The sequence below is a fragment of the Nicotiana tomentosiformis genome, chromosome 1 (assembly GCF_000390325.3).
Source record: "Nicotiana tomentosiformis chromosome 1, ASM39032v3, whole genome shotgun sequence".
NCBI lineage: Eukaryota > Viridiplantae > Streptophyta > Magnoliopsida > Solanales > Solanaceae > Nicotiana > Nicotiana tomentosiformis.
This window is the reverse complement of record NC_090812.1, coordinates 1116118-1139755: the sequence shown is the minus strand read 5'-3', so window position 1 is coordinate 1139755 and position 23638 is coordinate 1116118. Positions and strand designations below refer to the sequence as shown.

Below are 23638 nucleotides of genomic sequence, written 5' to 3'. Positions count from 1 at the left end.
ATTCATGTTCAGGCTTTGGGAAGACTCAGGATTTATGCTTCGTGTAGATGTTAATGTACAGAGAAGGTGATTCAGCCGGGTGCTTCTTTGAGAGGGCGTTCATGTGCTAGCAGATCCTTGGAGTTTGATCATATTTAGGAACAAATCAGAGTGGGTGACTCTCAACAATGGTCTTAGTAGATTCAAAAATTAAAGTGCGGTGCCTAAGGACTTCGAGCCTGTGGTATGGTTAAGTATCGAGCTTTTGTAGTGGATTAGGAAAGGGGCTTGGAGTGTTCTATGTTATCTTCGGTATGCGGTATAGCATTGGAGGAATGAGAGAAAATACCTTCAGATTCGTAAAGGAATTATCGGAATGGGTGTACCAGTTGAAGATGTGAATGTGCGCACAAGGAGGGTATGAGTTAGTTCGGGGTTTTAAGGCATGGTCTCATGAAATAGGATCACTCAAGATGAGTGCGGGTTGGGTTTGTTATAATTTGAATGGAGCTATTATTATTCTGAAGGCAAGTCCGGAGTAAATTAAAAGAAGTCGGATCGGTTAGCAATGGTTGAATTGGCCTGATGGTGGCAATGATCAGTTCCTTCAGCGTGTTGAGTTATACATGTGATTTGTGGTGGTACGTACGAGGCTTGACGGCCACCGTAATTTGATTTGTTTGGAGGTATTCGATTATAATGGCATGTTATGAGAAAAATGGATCCCGGAAGAGTTATGGTGGTTTAGACCACTACTTGAGGATTGTATTGTCTGCGGTCATGAGAATTCAGTAGCGTGTTGTAATGGTTCCCCTGAAATGAGTTAAGTGAAAGGTTTCTATATGATGGAGTGATTATTCTATTAGTGGTTCAGGAGTTATGATGAAATTCTTATACTCTCACGTATTGGCATGTTGGGTGCAGTGAGCAGTTTGGGAATTTGAAGTTGAGGATCAAGGTTGCAGTTTGGTGTCGACAAGAATGTTACGAGCTCGGACGAGCAGGAAAGAATTCAGATGGTTGGAATCAGCTGGTATTGTCTTTAGCGTCACCCGAGATCGGTGTCCCGTGTAAGAGGCTTTGTGTACTGATTTGCGGATTCTTGAATTTCTTTACAGCATTAGTGTGGTTGGTGGTATGGATGTGCAGACTTGCTACCCGGTGCAGAAGGTCGTGGGAGCACATCCCACAGGGAAGATTGTATAAGTGTGATGTGTAGTCACTTGATTGATTAAATATTGAAATCAAGTACGGGGATTTTTTGTACTATCGCTAATGTGAGAGTTTAGGCCTGAAAGGCGCTCTATTCAGTTGGATGTGAATTGTGAAACTTTGTTCCGGATTCGACGGCTGTTCTTAAGTGTCATGAATATGTCGTTGTGGGTCCTTGAGAGGTTATTTGGCCAAGCATGGTATGATCCGAATCGATTTGAGGTTCGTTGACGGGTCCAAATGTGGATGTGTACTCTACACCAGCTTGGGTGTTTTCATTCAGCATAGCACTCCTTATGGAGAAATATTCGAACGTTGGATGTTGTTTTGTCGTCAGCTAATTTCATGTAATACGTTATTGCGCCATGTGGGTTGTGAGACGGCTTGATTATTTGTACAATGTGTTGAGGTTCCGCGTAGCGGTGGTGTTATGTGAGCATGATGGCTCTCGAGATGCAGATCATATATCGTACCTTAGTTGTGCTTGAGTTTTGTATGACGCTACCCGTCTCCCCGGGATTTGTATTATGCACTTGGCGTGCTTAAGGTTGATATTCGAGCATTTTGTGAGTATAAGCGTTACGGCTCGACATGTGTTTTCTTTAGATTATTATGTGTGGATTGGGTGGCACGCCGCCACGGGTATCATGGTTGGATCGAGTTGGACGCTGCAATAGTGTGATGATGAGTACAGTTCCCCATATCTAATCTTGCGTGTCTTGTTTCTCATGTTTTGAGGGAGGTTTATAACACCTTTTCGGTTGTTTAATTTGTTGCATAGGTTGAGTAGTTCTTTCCAGAGTTCGTTTTCCTTATATATCACATTCGAGTTATGGCTTGTTGACACATGGTGGCATCATATGAGACTTTTGGTAGTGTCTGAAGTGGCTTATTGCCTGAGCAACTTACACTGGATGAAACGAGATTATTGGACCTGGGATCAGTGCGATCAGATTTATATAAGGCATATTAAGGAGTAAATATTATTTTTCAGTCCAGAATGAGGTAATGGTTCTTGTCAGGAGGAGAGACTCCATAAATTGTGATTGGGCAGGTGGTTATGAGTTCTGCACATCTTCTCTGTCGTGGATGTACTGCGAGAGTTAAAGCAAGATTTAATCGGTCATGAGGTACACTACGGGCTTCGGGTCAGTGGAAATTTTAGCTGTTGCACTTTGGAAAGATTGCCTTGGGCAAATGAGTTACACGATGCATGGTAAGAATTCAGTAAGGGTATACAATCGTGTTTGGTGCAGTGTGAAGTGATTGATACGGTGTTCGTATGTTGGGAACAGACATGGTAGAGAATTTCAGATATTGGAATTTGGCTCCAAGGCTAACTTGACTAAATAAAAGGGAGAATCTTCAGATTTACTCTAGCCAATATGCTCAACTGGGTTGTGGTAGCACGAGTAGGTGCACTAGGTGTTAAACAGTGATTTTGGACAACTCCAGAGCAGTTCTTAGCGCGTTCGAGGACGAATGTATGTTTAATGGGAGAGAATGTAACGAGCCGACCGGTCGTTTTGAGATCTAGCGCGTCGCTCGGCGGTTTGAGGCCTTGAGTAGCTTCACTTCAGGTATTATGACTTGTACGTGTGGTCGGAATTTAATTTCGGCAAGTTCGGAGTTGGTTTGGAAAGAAAATTCTAAATTTGGAAGCTTTAAGTTGGAAGAGTTGACCAATTTTTGACTTTTGAGTAAACGACCTCGAAATCGGGATTTGAAAGTTCCAATAGGTTTATATGATGATTTCGGACTTGGACGTATGTCCGGATCGGATTTTGGGTGACCCGGGAGCATTTCGGTGCTTATTATGGAAAGTTGGTATTTTGGAAGAATTTCATATATTTGGGTTGGAGTGCATTTTAATGTTATCGATGTTCATTTGGAATTCTGAGTCTGGGAATTGTTCCGTATCATGATTCTGGTATTGGGAGCGCGTCCGTAAGTGGATTTGGAGGTCCGTAGGTCATTTTATTGTCATTTGGCGAAAACTAGAAATTTGAAGATTTTTGAGATGTTTGATCGGAAGTGAACTTTTTGGTATCGGGGTCAGATCCCGATAATGAAAGTTGGAATAGGTCTGTAATGTCGAATGTGACTTGTGTGCAAAATTTGAGGTAAATAGGACGTGATTTGATAGGTTTCGGTATCGAATGTAGAAGTTTGAAGTTCTAAAGTTCATTAAGCTTGGAATGGGGTGCGATTCATGAATTCAATATTGTTTGATGTGATTTGAGGCCTCGAACAAGTTCATGTTATGTTTTTAGACTTGTGTGGGTGTTTGGTTTGGAGCCCCGGAGGCTCGAGTGAGTTTCGGAGTGGCTTCGGAGTGTTTATTGTTGGTTCTGGTATGATCGCAATTGCGATGTTTTCATCGCATTTGCGAGGCATTGTTCGTATTTACGACAATATGATCGCTTTTGCGAAGCCTGAAGAGTTCGCATTTGCGAACTCTGTATCGCATTCGCGATGAAGGCCAGCTCTGTCAGGGGTCGCATTTGCGAAGGTCGCATTTATGAACCCCCTGTCGCAAATGCGATATCTGCGAACTAGAGCCAAGGGCTTTTTATTCCGAGACTTAGCTCATTTCCCTCACTTCCCACTTGGACTTAGGCGATTTTTGAGAGCATTTTGAGAGAGGGTTCCATCATCATCAAGACGTAAGTGATTCCCACCTATTGCAAGTTAAATACTTGGATTATATATGGATTTAGATATGAAAATTTGTAGAAATTTGGGATTTTGAAGAAAAACCTAGAAATTGGTATTTTTGGATTTTAACCACGAAAATGGTTATGGAATTGGATGGAAATGGTATATTTGAGTTCTTGAGGTTATGGGTAACGATTTTCTCAGAAAATTTCTGGAATCCGGGCATGTGGGCCCGAGGTGAATTTTAGAAATTTTACCATTTTGGGTTGGGTAATTAATTTAATAGTTTAATTTTGAATTATTGAGCATGTATTAACTATTTTATATAACATTTGGATAGTTTCGGATTTTTCGGCATCGAATTGGGATTTTTACACGACATCGTGATTGGAAGTGAGCTTTGAGACAAGGTAAATCTCTTGTCTAACCTTGTAAGAAGGAATTTACCCCATAGGTGATTTAAATTAATAATTGTTACTAATTATGGGGGCTACGTACGCACGAGGTGACGAGAGTCTGTGTGTAGCTACTAATATTACTATGTACGGGTAGTTTAGGACTCAAATCATGAATTTCTTGTGATAATTATATCCGTTATTTAATTTAAGTATTAGAATTATACTGTAAATTGTTAGAGAAAATAGTAAGAGACTGAAATTTCACATATTAGCATTTGTGCTCAAAATATTTGACTGTTAAAGGAAATTGTACATCCTTATGTGTTAATCTTATAATATCTTCTCATTCCGGAGGATAATAAGAAAATGACCTCCTTTCTTGTGGAGCGGGCCGAACGCCTCGGCAGTATAGATGCATCTATGGATCGTGCCGCATATCCCTCGGCAGTGTACACAATACTCTGGATCGGGTCGAATGACCTCAGCAAGCATCGTGCCTAATAATAATAATTACACGATACCGTAATATTTTATTGTAGCTTGTGAAACTAATTGATAAATTAAAAATTATTGAAATTGGAAGAATTAATTATTTCTGCTTGTCAAGGAAATTATTGTTATTCCTATAAATCATGTCGATTTAAATATTTCTATTCTAATATTATTGACCCTTAGTGAAGTGTCAAAGTCGACCTCTCGTCACTACTTCTTCGAGATTAGGCTTGATACTTACTGGTTACACGTTGTTTACATACTCATGCTACATTTGCTGCATATTTTTGTGCAGGTACATATATGTCTAGCGGCCTTGTGGGCGCAGAGGTGTGGTTAATGCGGGAACTTATGTGAGCTGCATTTTATATTACGATGCGCAGCCAGCAGAGTCTCATTAAGAATTATTTATATTTTTTCTATCTAAATTGTATTCCGGACAAATACTGTATTTTATTTTACTCCCTAGTAAATGCTCATGCACTTGTGACACCGGGTTTGGGGGGCACTTATGACTTGTTCAGTAGTGTTGTTGGGAAAATATTATCATTTACTCTGTAAATTTTATTCCTTATTATTTAATTGAAGAAAAATTTTGATTTTAAAAATACTAAAATGGGTAATTAAGTTAATTAATTATGGTTGGCTTGCCTGAAATCGGTGTTAGGCGCAATCACGGCCTTTAATGGATTTTGGGTCATGACACTCAACATGTACATTTCCCAAAACCCGATGAAATATAAGTCATAAGCTCTAAATACATTACTGAACACTCTTATACATCACTGTCTATAAAGATGTAAAGAAATAAGAAAGGAACAGGATAGAAGGGGACTTCGATCAAGGCCTGCGAACGCGGGCAGGTGTACCTTGAAGTCTCCAAGCAAGCCACCCAATGCGTTAATACCGAGGCTGATAGAATGTACCTGGATCTGTATAAAATATGTGCAGAAGCATAGTATGAGTACACCACAACGGTACCCAGTAAGTGTCAAGCTTAACCTCGGTAGAGTAGTGACGAGGTCAGATCAAGGCCCTACTGGAGTTAATAAAAATTAAGACAGAAGATACAATGAGATAATGAAAATGACATGGAAGTGAAGCAATAAAGGATTTACGGAAAGTAACACCACAAAATCAAGGAAGTTAATACAACACGAAAGGAAAACAAGAATTTTACATCTTAAGGAAGCAATAACCAAATAATATAACAATTATAGAAGGTCAACAGGGGCACTTACGAGGTACCGCCTCGTAATCCTAAATTATAAAAATAACTCACAGTCTTTCCTTATATCACCGCGGGAGCCTTTACATTTAGTTTTAAAAATTATTTTTCTGAAATAGCACCCCGCGTTTTAGCCCACTTTATCACACCACTTGGCTTCTAGTAGTTCCCCTACTAGCCACGTATATCAACACCCAAACCTTATACCACTACATGCATATCAATAATCACAATGGCACGACAAGAACCTCGTGCAAATAGTAACAACTGCATGGCAGAAACCTCGTGCAAACAATAACAACAACACGACAGAAACCTCGTGTCACAACCAAACAATAGCCTCAACAATAACACGAAAACCAACGCATAACAACTAAATAAAATGAAATTTCACAACTTACACCTTGTCTCAACAAAAACCACGGCCTTTGCAACTCAACACCAAACTCAACGGCAAGATATTTCAAGGATAGCAATTTCAAGTAGAGAATCCCACAATTACATAATGAATACGGAATTAAGAAAACAAGTAATTCAACTAAACATGTAGTACAAGTTGCAAATAAGAGATAAGACAGATAGACATGTGAAATTAGGCTAAACATGGTGACTATGACGTGCTAAAGTAACTCATTAAGGCATGGAAAGAAAACTACGTAGCTAGAACCAGAATGTCAATATTTAGCCCATGTACGCACTCGTCACCTTGCGTATACGACCTTCACATATCACAAATTATCACCACAATACAAAATCCTAAGAGGAATTTATCCCACACAAGGTTAGACAAGTCACTTACCTCAAACCACGCTAAATCAATCAATTAGAAGGTCTTTCCCTCGATTTTCCAACTCCGAACGGCTCGAATCTAGCCAAAATAATTTCATACTATAAATATAACTATAGGAAACTAATTTAAATGAATAAATTATGATCTTAGCAAAGAATTGAAAAATTGCCCACAAAAGTCAACCCAGACTCGCGTCTCGAAACCCGACCAAAATTACAAAAATCGAACACCCATTCAATTTTAAGAATTACACAAATCCGATACTAAAATCCCACTCAAATCCCCAAAATTTGGCCTCGGAAGTTTCCTCTATTTTTCCCCAATGTTTCAACTTAAATCCCTAATTAAATGATGAAATCAAAGATAGATTAGTGGAATTTAATTAAAAATGAGTTAAGAGCTCTTACCCCAACAATCTCACTGAAAATCCCTCGAATATTCGCCTTAAACCGAGCTCTCAAAGTCCTAATTGTGTAATATGAAATAAACCCTCGATTTTAAAACTTAAGTCTGCAGCCAAGTTATTTACACTACGTGATCATGGAAATTCCTTCCCGATCGCGAAGAACAAAACTACCAACAAAACCTTATACGCGAACGTGGGACACTGGTCGTGATCGCGGTGAGAACTTTTCCAAAGCCACGCGATCGCGTGCACACCTTCGCGACCGCATAGAGTAAGGCATCCACTTGCCCAGGTCCCCCCTTCCTTCACTACGAACACGGCAACTACCACGCGTTCGCGATTTACTGGCCTCTTAAGTTTCGCGATCGCATAGAACAAAACCACGTCTTCCAGTCACAAGGCTTCGTGATCGTGTCCCCCTATTCGCGATCGCGTAAGAGGAAATCAGAACTGAAGAGAACCGAAATTTCTATAATTCCACAATGATCCGAAATGCGTCGAACAAGGTCCGAATTACACCCGATGACCCTGGGACCTCAACCAAACATACCAACAAGTCCTAAAATATCATACGAACATGCTCGAAGCGTCAAATCACATCAAACAATACTAAAATCATGAACCGCGCATCGAGTCAAGCTTAAGCACTTATGAACTTTTGAATTTCCAAAACTAATGTCGATTCCTACCAAAACAACTCCGATTGACATTAAATTTTACACACAAGTCATAATTGACATTACGGACCTATTTCAACTTCCGAAATCAAAAAGTCCACTCCCGGTCAAATTTTCTAAAATCCTCCAACTTTCCAACTTTCGCCAATTAACGCCAAAACGACCTACGGACCTCCAAATCAACATCCGGACATGCTTCTAAGACCAAAATCACCCTACGAATCTATTGGAACCGCCAGAACTCCATTCCGGAGTCGTTTTTACACAAGTCAACCTACGGTCAACTCCTACGACTGAAACATCCAACTTAGAGACTATGTATCCCATAACCCTCTCAAACTTTTCCGAAACCAACACCAAAAATCCCGGCGAGTCATGTAACTACAATATAACACAGAGGAGATAATAAATAGGGGATCTGGTCTAACACACTTCAAACGACAGGCCGGATCGTTACATAACCCTATAAAATAAAATAGCAATAATACAAGACCACATTCATCTATTAAAATCAAATACTAAAATAAATATAATTATTGGGGAACGAAGGCGTGGAAGTTAGGGAAGAAAGGAAACGAAAAAGCCATGAATTGTGTGGACGACACAATTTTGCCTTTATCCTTTTCTTGATGGTTGAAGTATGCTGCTATTTTGTTGCGTAAGTAATCTTCCTTTTTTTCTTTAAATGAGCCTTTCTAATATATTCTTGGTTTGTCAAATATGTCAATTTTTTGTTCATTCTACAAAAATGTTAATTTCCTATTAGATATCACTACTAAAAAAAAGGGAAAAAATCGACCGTCAAAATCGACCGATGTTGGTCGGTAATTGGCAAAAATCAATTGAAAATCGACCGATTCGTGGCGGTCGGTAGAGCTAACCGACCAACTTTGGTCAGTATTTTCCGACCAATTTCGGTCGGTCAATTAAATTCCAAAAAAAAAATATTGCCGAAAAATCCAACCGAAGTCGGTCGGTATTTTAATTATGTAATTAAAAAATACATCATCAGGAATCGAACTGGGGTCTGTACTGTGGCAGGATACTATTCGACCACTAGACTATTTGTGCATTTTATTTTAAGACTATCTTTTATTTTATTTATACTCTTTAACATCGGTCGGTTTTATTGAAATATAAAATTACCGATCGAATTCGGTCGGTTTTTTAAAATGACCGGCCGAATTAACCGACCGAAAGTTGGTCGATTTCGTAAAAAAATAAAAATAAAATAAAATATTTTGAAAAATCGGCCGACTTTGGTCGATTTTTCTGCTATTTTTTTGACTGACCGAAATCGGTCGGTTGACCGCGATCGATTTTTACCGAATTTCTAGTAGTGTATGGCATCAAACTCTTAAAAACACATGCACATTTTCATTCTACCCTCTTTTATTCCTTCACTCTTTGGACGACGTGATGTTGGCATCAGATGCATATGTAATATGATTATATCTCATAGACGCTTACTTCACGTTCAAATTCTCTACAGTATATATTTGTATATTACTTGAAAATAAGATAAAGTGCTTTATGTATTTAAGACTATCTTTCCTATTATTATTTATTGAATTTCGAAATCCTTTTTCTTTATTCAAGATTTGTACTTGTATCTTATCTTTTCTTCCTAACCTTTCCTTTATTTTATTCCTTGGTTTTATGCTTCTTCTTTTTTTGGTGTAGATTGATGGACATTTGATAGAAGAAAATCATAGGTATTTGATCAAATCTATAATTCGTTGCAAAGAGGTATGTATGTGTGTATAAATTAGTTTCAATTTCTATCAAGGCTTTTATTTCTAGATTAAAGAAAAAGAGTTGAAAATAAAGATTTGAGAAATGGCGTCTTTTATTTCATTTATCGTATATTTTATGTCATCTTTACATAATTTGAAATAACATAGAGCACCAAATATATGTTTATAAATTTATGTGAAGATGATATTTGAATGTGTAGCAGTTGCACGAAAATTACGATTAATGCACATAAGACTTATTTTGAGTTTTCCTTGGCGATTCATTTTTTTTATACACACCTCTTATTGGTACTTACCTTTTGAGACATTATTTTGCTCAACAATAGTATTTTGTAGAAATAATGGAGTGTTATTGTCCAATTATTGATTCTCATGCTTTAGAAAACAACTTTAAATCTGGAACATTAGCCAATCGTTATTATGATTCTTGAAGGAGTAATATTGTACTTTATCTGATTCTATTTTTGTTAATGTTGTAGGCACTTATAAAGTCATGTCTATTTGATAAAGACTTTTCAATAAATTACATGGAATAATATGTTAAATGCATGTACACAAAGTGAATTAGAAATTACATAGATGCCAAGAGTTCTGGCCATAACAGATTAATCGGAACGTCAGAATTGGATATCCACTACGGACATCATCTAAAATTAAGGAAGTATTAGTTGAGCTATTATAATATCACACGATTGTTTCCGGTAACATCAAAATTAATCTCATTCATTGTACCAGTGTAACTAAATATAGTTGTTAAAATATAGTTACATACGGTATCTAATTATTTTTATGTTCAAATTTCATGTTGCACGTCACACACATGTTTTAATATTATTTACATCATTTTAAAAAAAATTATACTCATTGATATGGGTTACACGTGCAACGCATCGTGCCAAGAAACTAGTTGATTAATAACATTAAACAAGTATTTAGAGATGCTAAAAATATAAGTCCCTATGTTGAAGGAAGGATACAAGTGTATGCGGCAAGTTTTTTGAAGTTTAACTTCTGTGCAAAAAAACTCACACATTTAGGTCACTTATAAAATAATTACATGTAAATCTATATGATAAACATTTGGTAAAAATAGTCTGGTAACCTACTACCACATGTTAATCATCATATCATATCATCATACTATATTATAACTGGAAAGACCAAAATTAAAAGACTAAGGACATGTTTGTCCATAAAACAAATTTCCTTTTTTTCAATTTTGTTTTTCAAAATGTGTTTGTTTATGAAATTTTGCAAGTTTTTGAAATTTTTTCGAAAAATGAGTTTTTCAAAAATTACAATTTTTATGTTCCAACGCCTACTAAAATAACCATAAAAGATTGTATGACTATTTTGTCCTTCAGGCAAGCATTATTTCAAGAACATTTGACTGCAAAGATATAAATTTAAATCTAAAAAGAATACAAAAAAGAAATTAAAAAATAATGAACATAACAAAACAGAAACGTAAAATCAGAGAAAGAGAAATGTGAGAGCCATTCACATGGCCATAAATATGAAACCTGTTCAAATGACTAGGTTTTAACAATCCATTAATAAGGCCTTTGGCTTTTTTAAGAAAAATGTGTTAAAAGCTCAAGACTGTCACGATCCCAAATTCCCTCCGTAAGAATTTGTGATGGCACCTAATTTCTAAGATTAGGTAAGCCTATCAATGCGGAATAATAATAAATATATGAAATAAATAAACTATAATTCAAATAATTTCAACTCCCAAAACACGGTAAAAATAAGTCACAAGCTTCTAAGAATTTATTCTCAATGTCTCTATATATCAAGTTCTAAAGAAAAATAAGGAAGTAACATAAAAATGATAGAAGGGGACTCCGCAGTCTGCGGACGCTGACATATATACCTCGAAGTCTCCGTGCGCAGGTAACTCACTGACTTCTAGGCTGGTAAGATGTACCTGGATCTGCACAAAAAGATGTGCAGAAGCGTAGTACGAGTACACCACAACGATACCCAGTAAGTGCCAAACCTAACCTCGGTAGAGTAGTGACGAGGTCAGGTGAGGCCCTACTGGAATATAATAACGGCATGGTAAAATGTTTAACAATATAGTAAAATAAAATGACATTGGAAATGAATCAAGTAGTGTGTTACTATTTAATTAAGCGAAATAATGGCAAATAATATCTCGTGGAAACAAAACCAAATTTCCTTTCAACTTTAAGAAAAATCACAATAAATAATCAAGGCAACTTCGGCCATAAATTATTATCAACAAGGGCACTCTCAAGGTATCGCCTCGTAGTCCCAAATCATAAACAAATTCACAATACCTCATTTCATTATCTCATCGCGGGAGCCTTCACAATTTATTTAAAAGAAAATATTTTTTCCGAAATAACATCCCGCATTTCAGCCATCCTTATCACACCGCATGACTTCTACTAGTTTCCCCTACTAGCCACGCGTATCAAGCCACCCTTATCTCACCGCATGCATTTCAATACCCAGACCTTATACCACCGCATGCGTATCAATATCACAATTTGCACCTCAAGTGCTCAAATAATGTAACTTGCCAAAATAATTATAACGACCCGACTTGTCGTTTTAAGAATTTACGCCCCGTTTAGTGACTTAAGATCTTGAGCAGCCTCGCGATATGTATTATAACCCGCGTGTGTGGTCGAGCTTGATTTACGGATGATTCGGAGTGATTTGGGACACTTAGTCCCTAAGACGGAAGCTTAAGTCTTAGAATTTTGACCGTAGTCAGAAATATGTGAAGGCGACTCCGGAATGGAGTTCCGTCGGTTCCGTTAGCTCCGTTGGGTGATTTTGGACTTAGGAGCGTATCCGGACTGTGAATCTGAGGTCTGTAGCCAATTTAGGCTTGAAATGGCGAAAGTCAAATTTTTGGAGAATTGGACCGGAAGTGGACTTTTTGATATGGGGGTCAGAATCTGATTTCAGAAGTTGGAGTAGGTCCATAATGTCAATTATGACTTGTGTGCAAAAATTAAAGTCATTCCGGATTGATTTTGATGTGTTTCGGCACAAGTTATAGAAATTAAAAGTTTAAGGTTCATAGATTTTGATTTGGGGTGTGATTCATCGTTTTGATATTGTTTGAGGTAATTTGAGAATTCGACTAAGTTCGTATGATGTTTTAGGACTTGTTGGTGTATTTGGTTGAGGAATCGGGGGCCTCAGGTGTGTTTTGGGGTGGTTTCAGATCATTTCGGGATGTTTCAGAACTAATGTATATGGTATCTGACTTCCTTCTTCGCGAACGCGAAGAGAGTCACGCGAACGCGAAGAGGAGTTTTGAGGCTACTGGGACTTGGCCTTCGTGAACGCGAAGGAGGGCTCGCGAACGCGAAGGTATGCCTGAAGAACCTACGCGAACGCGAGGGGCCAGTCGCGAATGCGTAGAAGGAAGAAGGGAACTGGGCCTGGAGTCATCAGCATTCATGAATGCGAAGCTTCTATCGTGAACGCGAAGCAGTAGGACCTGAGTGCATCGCGAACGCGAGAGCTTGAACGCGAACGCGATGATATGCATGGCAGGACTTCGCGAACGCGACACTGGTAACGCGAACGCGAAGAAGAATTTGAGGCAGTGAGTTTTTGGCATTCGCGAACGCGAGACAGAGGTCGCAAACGCGAAGAAGGCCTATCTAGGCAAAATTAAAAGTCCCAGAAACGGGGGTTTGAGTTCATAACTCAAAATCAAATTTGAAGCTCGGTAGAAGGCGGTTTTTGGAGAGATTCTTGTGTGGGTGTTTAAGGTAAGTGATTCTTATCCAGTTTTGATTAATTCCCATGATTATGTCTTTGAATCCATCATTTAATTCGGATTTAATGGAGGAAAAATCAAGATTTTTGTAAAATCTTCCAAAAACGAAAATTTAAGATTTGGAAGTCGAGTTGTTATTGAAATTCGATAAAATTGGTATGGTTGAACTCGTATCGGAATGGGTGTTCGAATTTCATAAAAATTATGTCGAGTTCCGCGTTGACTTGTGTTGACTTTTTGGAATAAATTTTTAAGTCGACGTATTATTATCCGAAATTGTTTCTGATGAATTTTAATGAAGTTATACAATTAATTTGGATAGATTTGAGCTGTCAGGAGGTCAATTCAAGCAAGAAGGCAATTTTGGAATATCGGCATAACTTCAAAGAGGTAAGTGTCTTGCTTAACCTCGAGTGGTAGAATTTCCCCTTAGGCATTGAGTCTTATGTGCAATTTGTGTAATTGAAAATCATGTATGCGAGGTGACGAGTACGTACTTGGTTTATATGTGCAAATTTTATTGAGTTAAAGTCTTGAGCATATTGTGTAGTAAATTGGATAATTATTGGCGTATATTTAATCATCTACTTGGCGTGCCTAAATCCTTGTTGTTGACTCTGTTGTTATATAACAATTTGATGTGATTGTTATTTGATTATTTATGAAATTTCATGAATTTGCTGGTTTGATAATTATTGGAATTTAATTTAATTTTGGATTTTTCCCTCTGCAAATAATTAATTAAATGAGCTTAAGAAGATGTGTTTATATAATTATTGGAAATTTGATTTTTATGAAGAATTTGTTTTATGTTGAGTAATTTTTATCTCTATTGATTGTTTTTGGGTTGTTATACGCATTGTGTGGAGCTTTTGGCTATTTATTGTGATATTAATTGATGATGCTGGAATTAATTATGAACAGCTTTTAAGACCAGAGATGTGGTGATGAGCATACATATGATGCGCTTCATGTTCTGATATCATTATGATAATGCAGTGATTGTAATGCTGAGATTGGTGTTATTGATATATACCTTGTGGTATTGTGTTGGGTTGTAGATGTGTTGTTAGGAGTTATTTTGGTGTTACTCTGGCAGGTGGATAGGCCCAATTACAGGGGAAACTCTGCCGAAATTTCTGAAAAATTTGGGAGTTAGTAAAATTTGAAAGATTGAGAATTGCAAAAGAAGAGATAAATATGTTATGTGTTTGAGGGCGAATGATCCTAAGCGGAGAATAATGTAGCACCCTAGAGAAAGTTTTGAATTACTTCAATACTATCGAGAAAATTGATGTGTGCATAGGCACGAGTTGCTATAGCCAGTTGAGACTAATACCGTGCATTTTTGTGAGAAATCAGGTCTTATGAAAATATTGGAGCGTAAGAAAATGGCCTTAAAGTTTTCAAGTATGGATAAAAGAAATAATCTCAAATGAGATGATGTTGTCATGCTTATCTCAAATGCGATAGCGTGGAATCAACCGTGAGTATATGTGTAAAAGTAAAATCATCAATTTGGTAACCTCAGAATAATTCTTAGCACGTTCGAGGACGAACGTTACTCACTCCGAAGAGACCTCCTGCGAATTTCAAGTTGTTCTTTCACCTTCCTGATACTAAAATGTAGAATCCATAAGGATATAGAAATGCTATAAGTCTCGACACCATCCACTGAAAATCTCAGTTTCTAGCCATATACAAATCCCGAAAGTTCCCAATTGCTGCATTTAAATCTTGCATCCATTAGAACCATTCTCGAGAGTCTTCCACCCTGCTCAAATCTCAATTATACCGACCAAACGGACCGAACGGCCTGTGCCCATTAGCACACCAACACCCAAGGAAGTGACCTCACCTTAATGCAACCAAACAAATTTCTACTCCATGCATACTACATCCTTCACGAATAACCACTCAATCATTCCATGATTTCCATATACCCATAGAGTGTAATACAACCCACATCCAGAAATTCCTTCACTCGAGTCATCCTCAATCTCAACCTCTATAAGTCATAACTGATTCACAAGTATACCTCAAACTGAAACCAATACAACACATAACCGCGCAATCAACCCGTTGATAGAAGACTCCCCCACTTGGCTCAAAGCCAAGGAATAAAGCATTTGATAACTTATAATACCCATACTCTGTTGCTGCCCAAAATCTTGCACTGAAATTTAACTAAATCCTTCATAAACTTATGTTACACAAACCATCTAATATCTCATATCATCTGCAAATCTCGCATTCACCCTTGTAACAGTCAAGCCAACTCTCATAAGTGATCCAAACCCAAATTGCAACACATATAATTCACTGGTAAAAGAGAACTCACTACAAAACAACATAGGGATCACACAAACCTCAGGACACCCCGCAGGAGATAACCCACCTGCTTTGCCTCAAACTGACCTCTCTCTATTCCCTTCCACAATCATAACTATTACGCAATCACTTAATCTTCCTGAGTCTGAACTCATATCACAAAATTGAAAACTTACTTCACTCTGCAACCACACAAGATGAAAGATCCTTCAACACGCCTATAACTCGAGACTATACATCGAATAAAGACAGAAATCAGGCACCTGATATCCCCTTCTACACCTCAAGCAAACCCTTCTCGTCACGTTCAAACCATATGAACACATCTCGCAGTCACATCATACTCATCACATAGCCATCCATCCACAAACTCCACTAATAGGGACACTACCGGGCATATAAATCCAAAAACACGTGCTTACACAATCAACACCTTTGTGCTCAAGCTACAGTCGAAACCCGGCCTCAAGTCCTCCAGACTAGCCCATCATCAACACGCCAAAATCGTATTTCGCACCTCAAACATGGAATCACAAGTCGTCAATGCACAGCTGATACCGAGCGCTCACATGTGCATACGAATGCGTGGAAGGAATTCAAAGAGTTACGCTTCAAGCTGAATCAATGTCGAACGATAAGGAAAGAAAGATGGGAAGTATATCCTAAATGTCCTGTAGCCTCTCGAAGATAGGTATGGACAGCATCATACCGATCCGCAAGACTCTACTAGACACTTGCTCATAACAAGTAGAACCTACGAACCTAGAGCTCTGATACCAATCTGTCACGACCCAAAATCTACTAGTCGTGATGGCACCTAACCCAACCCGCTAGGTAATCCAACTAATAACTATCCAATTCCACTAATATTAATAAGAAAATTAAACAAAAGGAATTATCTAAATCTAATACATTCCCCTAGGATTGGTAGTACAAATCATGAGCTTCTAAGAATAGAATTTACAAAGATGATATGAAGTAAATACATCTTCTGTTTGAAAAGTACATAAACTGAGTATTTATAAATCTAAGGCTACCATGAACAAGAGGCGGTTACAACAGGAACGCATGTACATCTTCAAATCCGGTAACCATCGAGCACAACAACAACAGAAGCCAACATCTGCATGCAATATGCAGAAGTATAGTATCAGTACAACCGACCCTATGTACTGAGTAAGTAACAAACCTAACCTTAGGTTGAAAGCAGTGACGAGCTGGATCATAGGTCGGGTCCAACACCAATAACCAATAGCAGTTCATAACAATGTAAAGCATATAAATAGGAAAGTAACTCAGAGATAAAAATACTCAGCTTTTTCATAATTTTCCGAAAATAGTTCCACTTTTCAAGAATATCAGTGAAAACTCAAATCCTTTACCGAAATCGTCGTAAAATATGATATAGTTTGAAAACTGTAATTTTTTCCAAAAATCCTTTCCACAATAAATTAGATGTTTCATTTTCTTTCCAAATAGCAAGTGTGAAATACCTCTCTATGCCCACACATCAATGTGTGTAAAAATTCATGAATGACGTGATACCGTATAACATGAGGAAAAATACATCTCTATGCCTGTATGTCATATGTGTATGCCAATACCATGTATCTCAGAGATGAATCATGTACTCACACTCTCAGAGTACTCAATCTCACTATCTCACACTTTTCACTCATCATGCCCAACCACTCGGTACTGTATATGGCCCATACGGCCCAGTGAAATCCATCCCGGAACATATATAACACTGACTATAAGTCATCCAATATCGAGGAAAAAGGGCAATCCAACCCTGTGGAGAAATCCATCTCCAGATATCAAGTACTTCGGACAAATTCATGTCCAGGGAAATCCATCCCTCTATAATATCATCCACGCTCACTGGGGGTGTGTACAGACTCCGGAAGGGCTCCTATATCCCAAGCGCTATCATAAGCCAGATCCAGGCATAAATCAATATAACATGCTGCAACGTGCAGCTCGATCCCCTAATGTCACTCATAATCACGCTCTCAGCCTCACTCAGTCATCAATCTCTCCAATATCACTCACGGGCTCACAATGTCATGAAACTAGCCCGACAACAATGATATGATGTATCAATAAACGACAACTGAGATTGAGATATGATATGAATGCATGAATATGATTGAGTACGAAATATTAATGAAATCGATGAGATGACAACAAGAAACGACCACTATGGGTCCTAGCAATATCAACATAAAGCCTAAACAGGTTATCTAGCACGATTGACAGCTCAGTTACTTATTCACATGGTGATAACACAGATATCAACAAAATAGGGCCACTAAACAGTGCCATGAAAACAACGGAGTCACAATTCATATGATGCACGCCCACACGCCCGTCACCTAGCATGTGCGTCACCTCATCATCAATCACATAGCACGTAATTCGGGTTTCATACCCTCAGCACTAAGTTTAGAAGAGTTACTTACCTCGAACAAGCCAATTCCAATACTGAGCAAGCCAAGCGATGCTCCAAAAATACCATCCCACACGTTCCGACCTCCGAACGGCTCGAAACTAACCAAAAATAACTCAAATACATCAAACGATGCTAAAGGAACCAATCCCAATCGAAAAAGGTCGAATCTTTAATCAAAAGCCCAAAATCGGCCAAAAGCCCAACCCAGGCCCGCACCCCGGAACACGAACTCACAAAATTCGATAATCCATTTAATTATGAGTCCAACCATACTAGTTTCACTCAAATTTGACTCTGAATCGATGTTCAAAACTCAAATATTCACTTCTATTAAATTTTAGACAAAACCCCCAAATTTTACTTTGAAATCATCAATCAAATGCCAAAAACGAAGATGTATTCATGAAATATAACCAAAATCGAGTATAGAACACTTAACCCAATCCATATGGTAAAAATTGCCTCCAAAAATTGTCCAAATCATAGCTCCCCAACTCAAAATATGACCAAATGAACAAACCTCCGATATTAAGTACTTTTGCCCAGCAGTTCTACCTCGTTTTGCATGAAAAACGATCCCAAAACTTGCTTTTGATGCCTCCAATAGATTCCTTGTGAAATTTCAATCAAGATAGACTTTTGAATCACTCCATTTAACTTTATAATGAAGGAGATATGTTGGTTTCAATATTTGGAAATAGTGTAGATTTTTAAATACGAAATCAGTGGCAATTTCATAATTAATCTGAAAAATCTAGCAACCCAATTCTTAGTAAAATGACCCTAAAGTCCTTATACGATGTTCAAATTTGATGATTCTTTTTGCTACGAATCCATAATTACGATGCGGATCTAATGCTTCAACTAAAATAGAAATCAGAGCTCATTTGTTCAATGTGGTACCATTTATGCTTGAAACAACGACGTCGAAACATATGAAAAACGAGCGCAACACAACTCAATTCTATGCAAAACTCACCCGAGCCCCTCGGGACCCCATACGAACATACCAACAAGTCCTATAATACAACACAGACTTACTCGAGGCTCAAATTATGCATAACAACATCGAAACGATGAAACGCACCTCAAATCAAACTTAAAAAACTTTCGAACTTTCGACTTCCAAAAACTCGCGTCGAAACATATCAAATCAACTCGGAATGAACTCAAATTGTGCACACAAGTCCTAATACATCATACGGAGCTACTCGTGCCCCCAAACTAGCGAGCGAAGTGCAAATGCTCAAAACGACCGTTCGAGTCGTTACATGTAGGCATCATTAGATTATGAATAAGATAGAGTTTAGGAAATTGAGTTCTTACAATTGAGCTCTACCACACGATCTAGAGCAAGAAGAAAGAGTGATAGTCCTAAATGCCCTGTAACCTCCTGCTTATAAGTGTGGTGCATAACACACCCATAAACAAGACTCTACTAGACACGGCTTGTAGATTCCCTAGAACAGAACTGCTCTGATACCACTTTTGTCACTACCCAAATCGATGAGCAGCGACGGGCACTCAGTACCTTACTCAACCGAGTACCAACATAACATCTCTTTCTTATTAGATCATCATAGGTAAGTGGGCCAGAAGGGTCCATCATGAGATAAACAGAGTAAACAAAAGGGAATACCCGACATAGAATAACCCAACCTGATATAGAAACTCATATCTGTGACATACGAGCCTATAAGGCCAATGTGACCCATTATATACTTAAAACATAGGCCGACAAGGCCATACAAGTATCTGTATACATGAAATTTGTCTACAAGCCTCTAAGAGTACATAAATATCATAAAGGTCGAGACAAAGCCCCGCCATACCAATCAACACATGTCCTAATCATACTGACCAATAGCAACTCCGGAGCAAATGGAGCACACCAACACCTTCCGCTGAGCTGATAGCCTACTTGGAAGACTCTCAATCTGTCTAACGGGACCTGCGGGCATAAAACACAGCGTCCACATGCAAAAGAGACATCAATACAAATAATGTACCTAGTATGTAAGGATTGAAAATCAGTAAATAATAGACATGAGAGAAACATGAAGTAAAAGACTCAACATGTAAGTCTGAATAACTCTATGAATCATTAATATTTATAATGTCATGCATATGCGTATAAATGTCATACCATGCTTAGGTATATGCGTTCACAACATCATCAAGCCTCTGAGAGTATCCCATCATATCATCTCGGCCACTGTGGGAAAATTATCAACGTATACCAACTGATCAGGTGGTGGTGCGTATATAACGCCATAACCTTTTCCCATATCCCATATACATATAATATACGCGTATATAACGCCATCTGGTCATGAGTCAATTTACATCTATAAATGCATGAAATGCATAAAAAAATACATTAATAAGATTTCTCGGAATGTCATAGAATCAATATGCCTTTCTGATAAACTTTATCAAATACGTATTTTTCTGAGACCCATGAACAGAAGATATAATAATAATTCACATGGGGAATCAAGAATATAGACACCCCTAGTACTTCTATGAATAGACTCATTTATGAGAATTGTGCGTTTACTCATTTCATTTGTATCGTATGGATCATGCCAAAAGAAAGAAGGGATAGCCTTAACATACTTGAAACGATTCTCTTGACGATCCCTCTAACACACGTTGATTGCGACAAAACATGTAACGGTGGATCGAAGTAGGAAAAAATCCATATGATATTCTTTCAGAAAGATTGTACCGTACTCCCTTAGAATCGCAAAATCCCGTTACTATAATATTACGTAGTCTCGTATGATTTTTTGTAGCAAAATCACGATGCTAACATCTAATCTTTTATGAATGAGTTTGATGAAGCTTCCTTGAACTTTGTAGAGATTCAATAATGAATTAGAGAGGACTCTTTTAATATTTGAGTGTGGGCCCCACTTAGTAAGACTTGGCCACCAAAATTCATCTAACTTTGCCACGTTTCCACTTGAATTTAAGAGTCATTAGGTGAGCATAGTATGCTGCCACGTTAATGCCTCCTTAACCTTATCCAAATATTCACTCCTTTTCCTTAATCAACTATTAATCCCAACTAATCTAATAATTAATCAATTACCCACATAATTAAGAATTATCTCAAAAATTACTTAAAATATCACTCACTTTTAACATACTTTATACACCTTACTATCATGGTCATGTGGTACCTTGTATGGCACTAGTACATGAATACATGGTATTATAGCTAGGACCGTATTTTATCCCAATTGACAAACTTCGACGAAAATTATTTTCTTCAATTTGCTTACCCTCTCACCTTCACGAATTCACTTATCACTTGTTTAAAACAGTGTAATACTTATAATCCCGAAGTAATCTCATTCTCGAACTTACGTCGATTAACTTACGACGAAACTTTAACGTACGAAAATGCGGGATGTAACATCTCATTTCCGAGATTTCATCAATTTACGTACGGCGTACTTTCACGTACGAAAACATGGGGTATAACAGGACATGTGAAGAGGAGAGACGCAGATGCACCGGTCACGAGGTGTGAGGGGTTGTCCATGGCGGGTTTGAGAAAGGGAGAGGTAGGCCTAAGAAGTATTGGGGGAGAGGTTATTTGGCAGGACATGTCATTGCTTCAGCTTACCGAGGATATTACCTACGATAGGAAGGTGTGGATGTCGAGCATTTACTTGAAAATAAATATAGAAGAAAACTATGAAAAACAATCAAGATAAAAACATTACAAATTCATGAACTTAACATCGCAATTCACCGTGAAAAAATGAATGGAAACTCGACCCGACCTTTGATAGGCGGCTATTCATGGTGGCGTCGGATAAAGAGAAGATGGGTGGAGAATGAAAAGAGAATCTATGCATTCTATTGGTGTGTGCCGATAAGGAGGCAATGGGGCTTTGTAATTTTCCTTAATTATTTAGCTTTGTTTATCAATTTTCTGAAAGTTGTGAACAGAGATAATATGGGGAAGAAGACAACAAATTAAATCTTAAAACAAACTGAAAAAGAAAAGTGAATGAAAAAAAATAAAAGATAAAGAACCAAAAAACTAAGGATTTACTACAACAATAACAAACACAAGTATAATCCCATAAATGAGGTATAAGGAGGGTAGTGTGTACGCAGACCTTATCCTCACCTTACAAAGATAGACACGCTATTTTCGATAGACCCTCGGCTCAAGAAACAATAGAGATAAGATAAAGCAACCAAGTAGCAAACAATGGTGACAACAATGAAATATGGTGACAAACGTGAATGCCACAAAATATAATAATAAAGAACCATGACTAAGATAATATAAAAATAGTTCTAGTACTATTGGTAAGCCTAGGAGGTACACACTACTAACTGTCAACCTACAACTAGAGATGTGCATAATTTGGTAAATACCGAATTACCGTACCGAAATTAAAAATTTTGGTATTTGGTATTCGATATTTTGGTATTCGGTATGATATTTGCTTTAAGTTTTAAAAATATATTGGTATTAGGTATGGTATTTGGTATTTTAAAATGAAATACCGAAATATCGATATCGTACTGAAATATATATTATATTATATTATACAATACACATATTATTAATTATAACATAAATATAAAAAATCTAAAATTTTACTTTCTTTTATTCTCTAGGTTCATCAATTAACTCTAAGTAATCAACAAGATATTTCTAATAGTTAAATTTATTTCTTTATGTACATTTTTCTCTCTATGGGTTGATATTTGTTGATTTTCAACAAATATTTTTAGTTTTGTACTTTTGAGTACGTTAATTAAGAATATTACAGTCTATGACTCTATGCACTAGTTGGTATTTAAACCGAATAAATCAAAGTTATCAAACCGAATAAATCGAAACCGAAAGTAGAAAAACCGAACCATACCGAATTTAAATAGTTACAGTATTGGTATAGCATTTTAAGAAATCGAATACCGAAAATACCAAACCAAAATGTCTAAATACCGTATTGTACCGACCGACGAACACCTCTACCTAGAACCCTTAGGTTTTGTGAAATTTAAATGGGTCTTTAAATGAATTAACAATAAGTTATTAGGTGCGTTGGAAGTGAAACAATCTGTTTGATTGTAAAATGAGCTATTTGATTTTAAAAATTTGGCTTGGGCTCCTAAAGTTTTATTGAATTTGAAGGTGGCGTCATTTTTTTTTTGTCAAAGATGATGCTTGCAAAAGAGGGAGATGAGAATTGCTTAGGGGTATAAATGTAAATTTTAAGTGTTTAATAATGCGTGTCACGACCTTATTGGTGCATGACATTACACATATTATGAAAAATTGGTCAAGAAACAAGTGGTGTGTCTTAGACACACTCTAGAAAAGTTGAGTGTGTAATATAATTTTCATCCGTAAAAAATGTGTAATAAGGATTTGATCCATAGTTAGGTGGTAACTTATGTATTTTGTATAATGAAAAATTAACCTAAGAAATTATAATTAAAAGTTG

The 23638-nt window shown here is 37.3% G+C and overlaps 1 long non-coding RNA gene across 1 annotated transcript; it reads left to right on the top strand.

The window, feature by feature from the left end:
• Nucleotides 1-9395: 9395 nt before the first annotated feature.
• LOC138896819 (uncharacterized) lies at nt 9396-14736 on the top strand. Its single transcript, XR_011410293.1, has 3 exons — nt 9396-9589; nt 13692-13759; nt 14294-14736. It is a non-coding gene; the product is annotated as an uncharacterized lncRNA (long non-coding RNA).
• Nucleotides 14737-23638: the final 8902 nt, after the last annotated feature.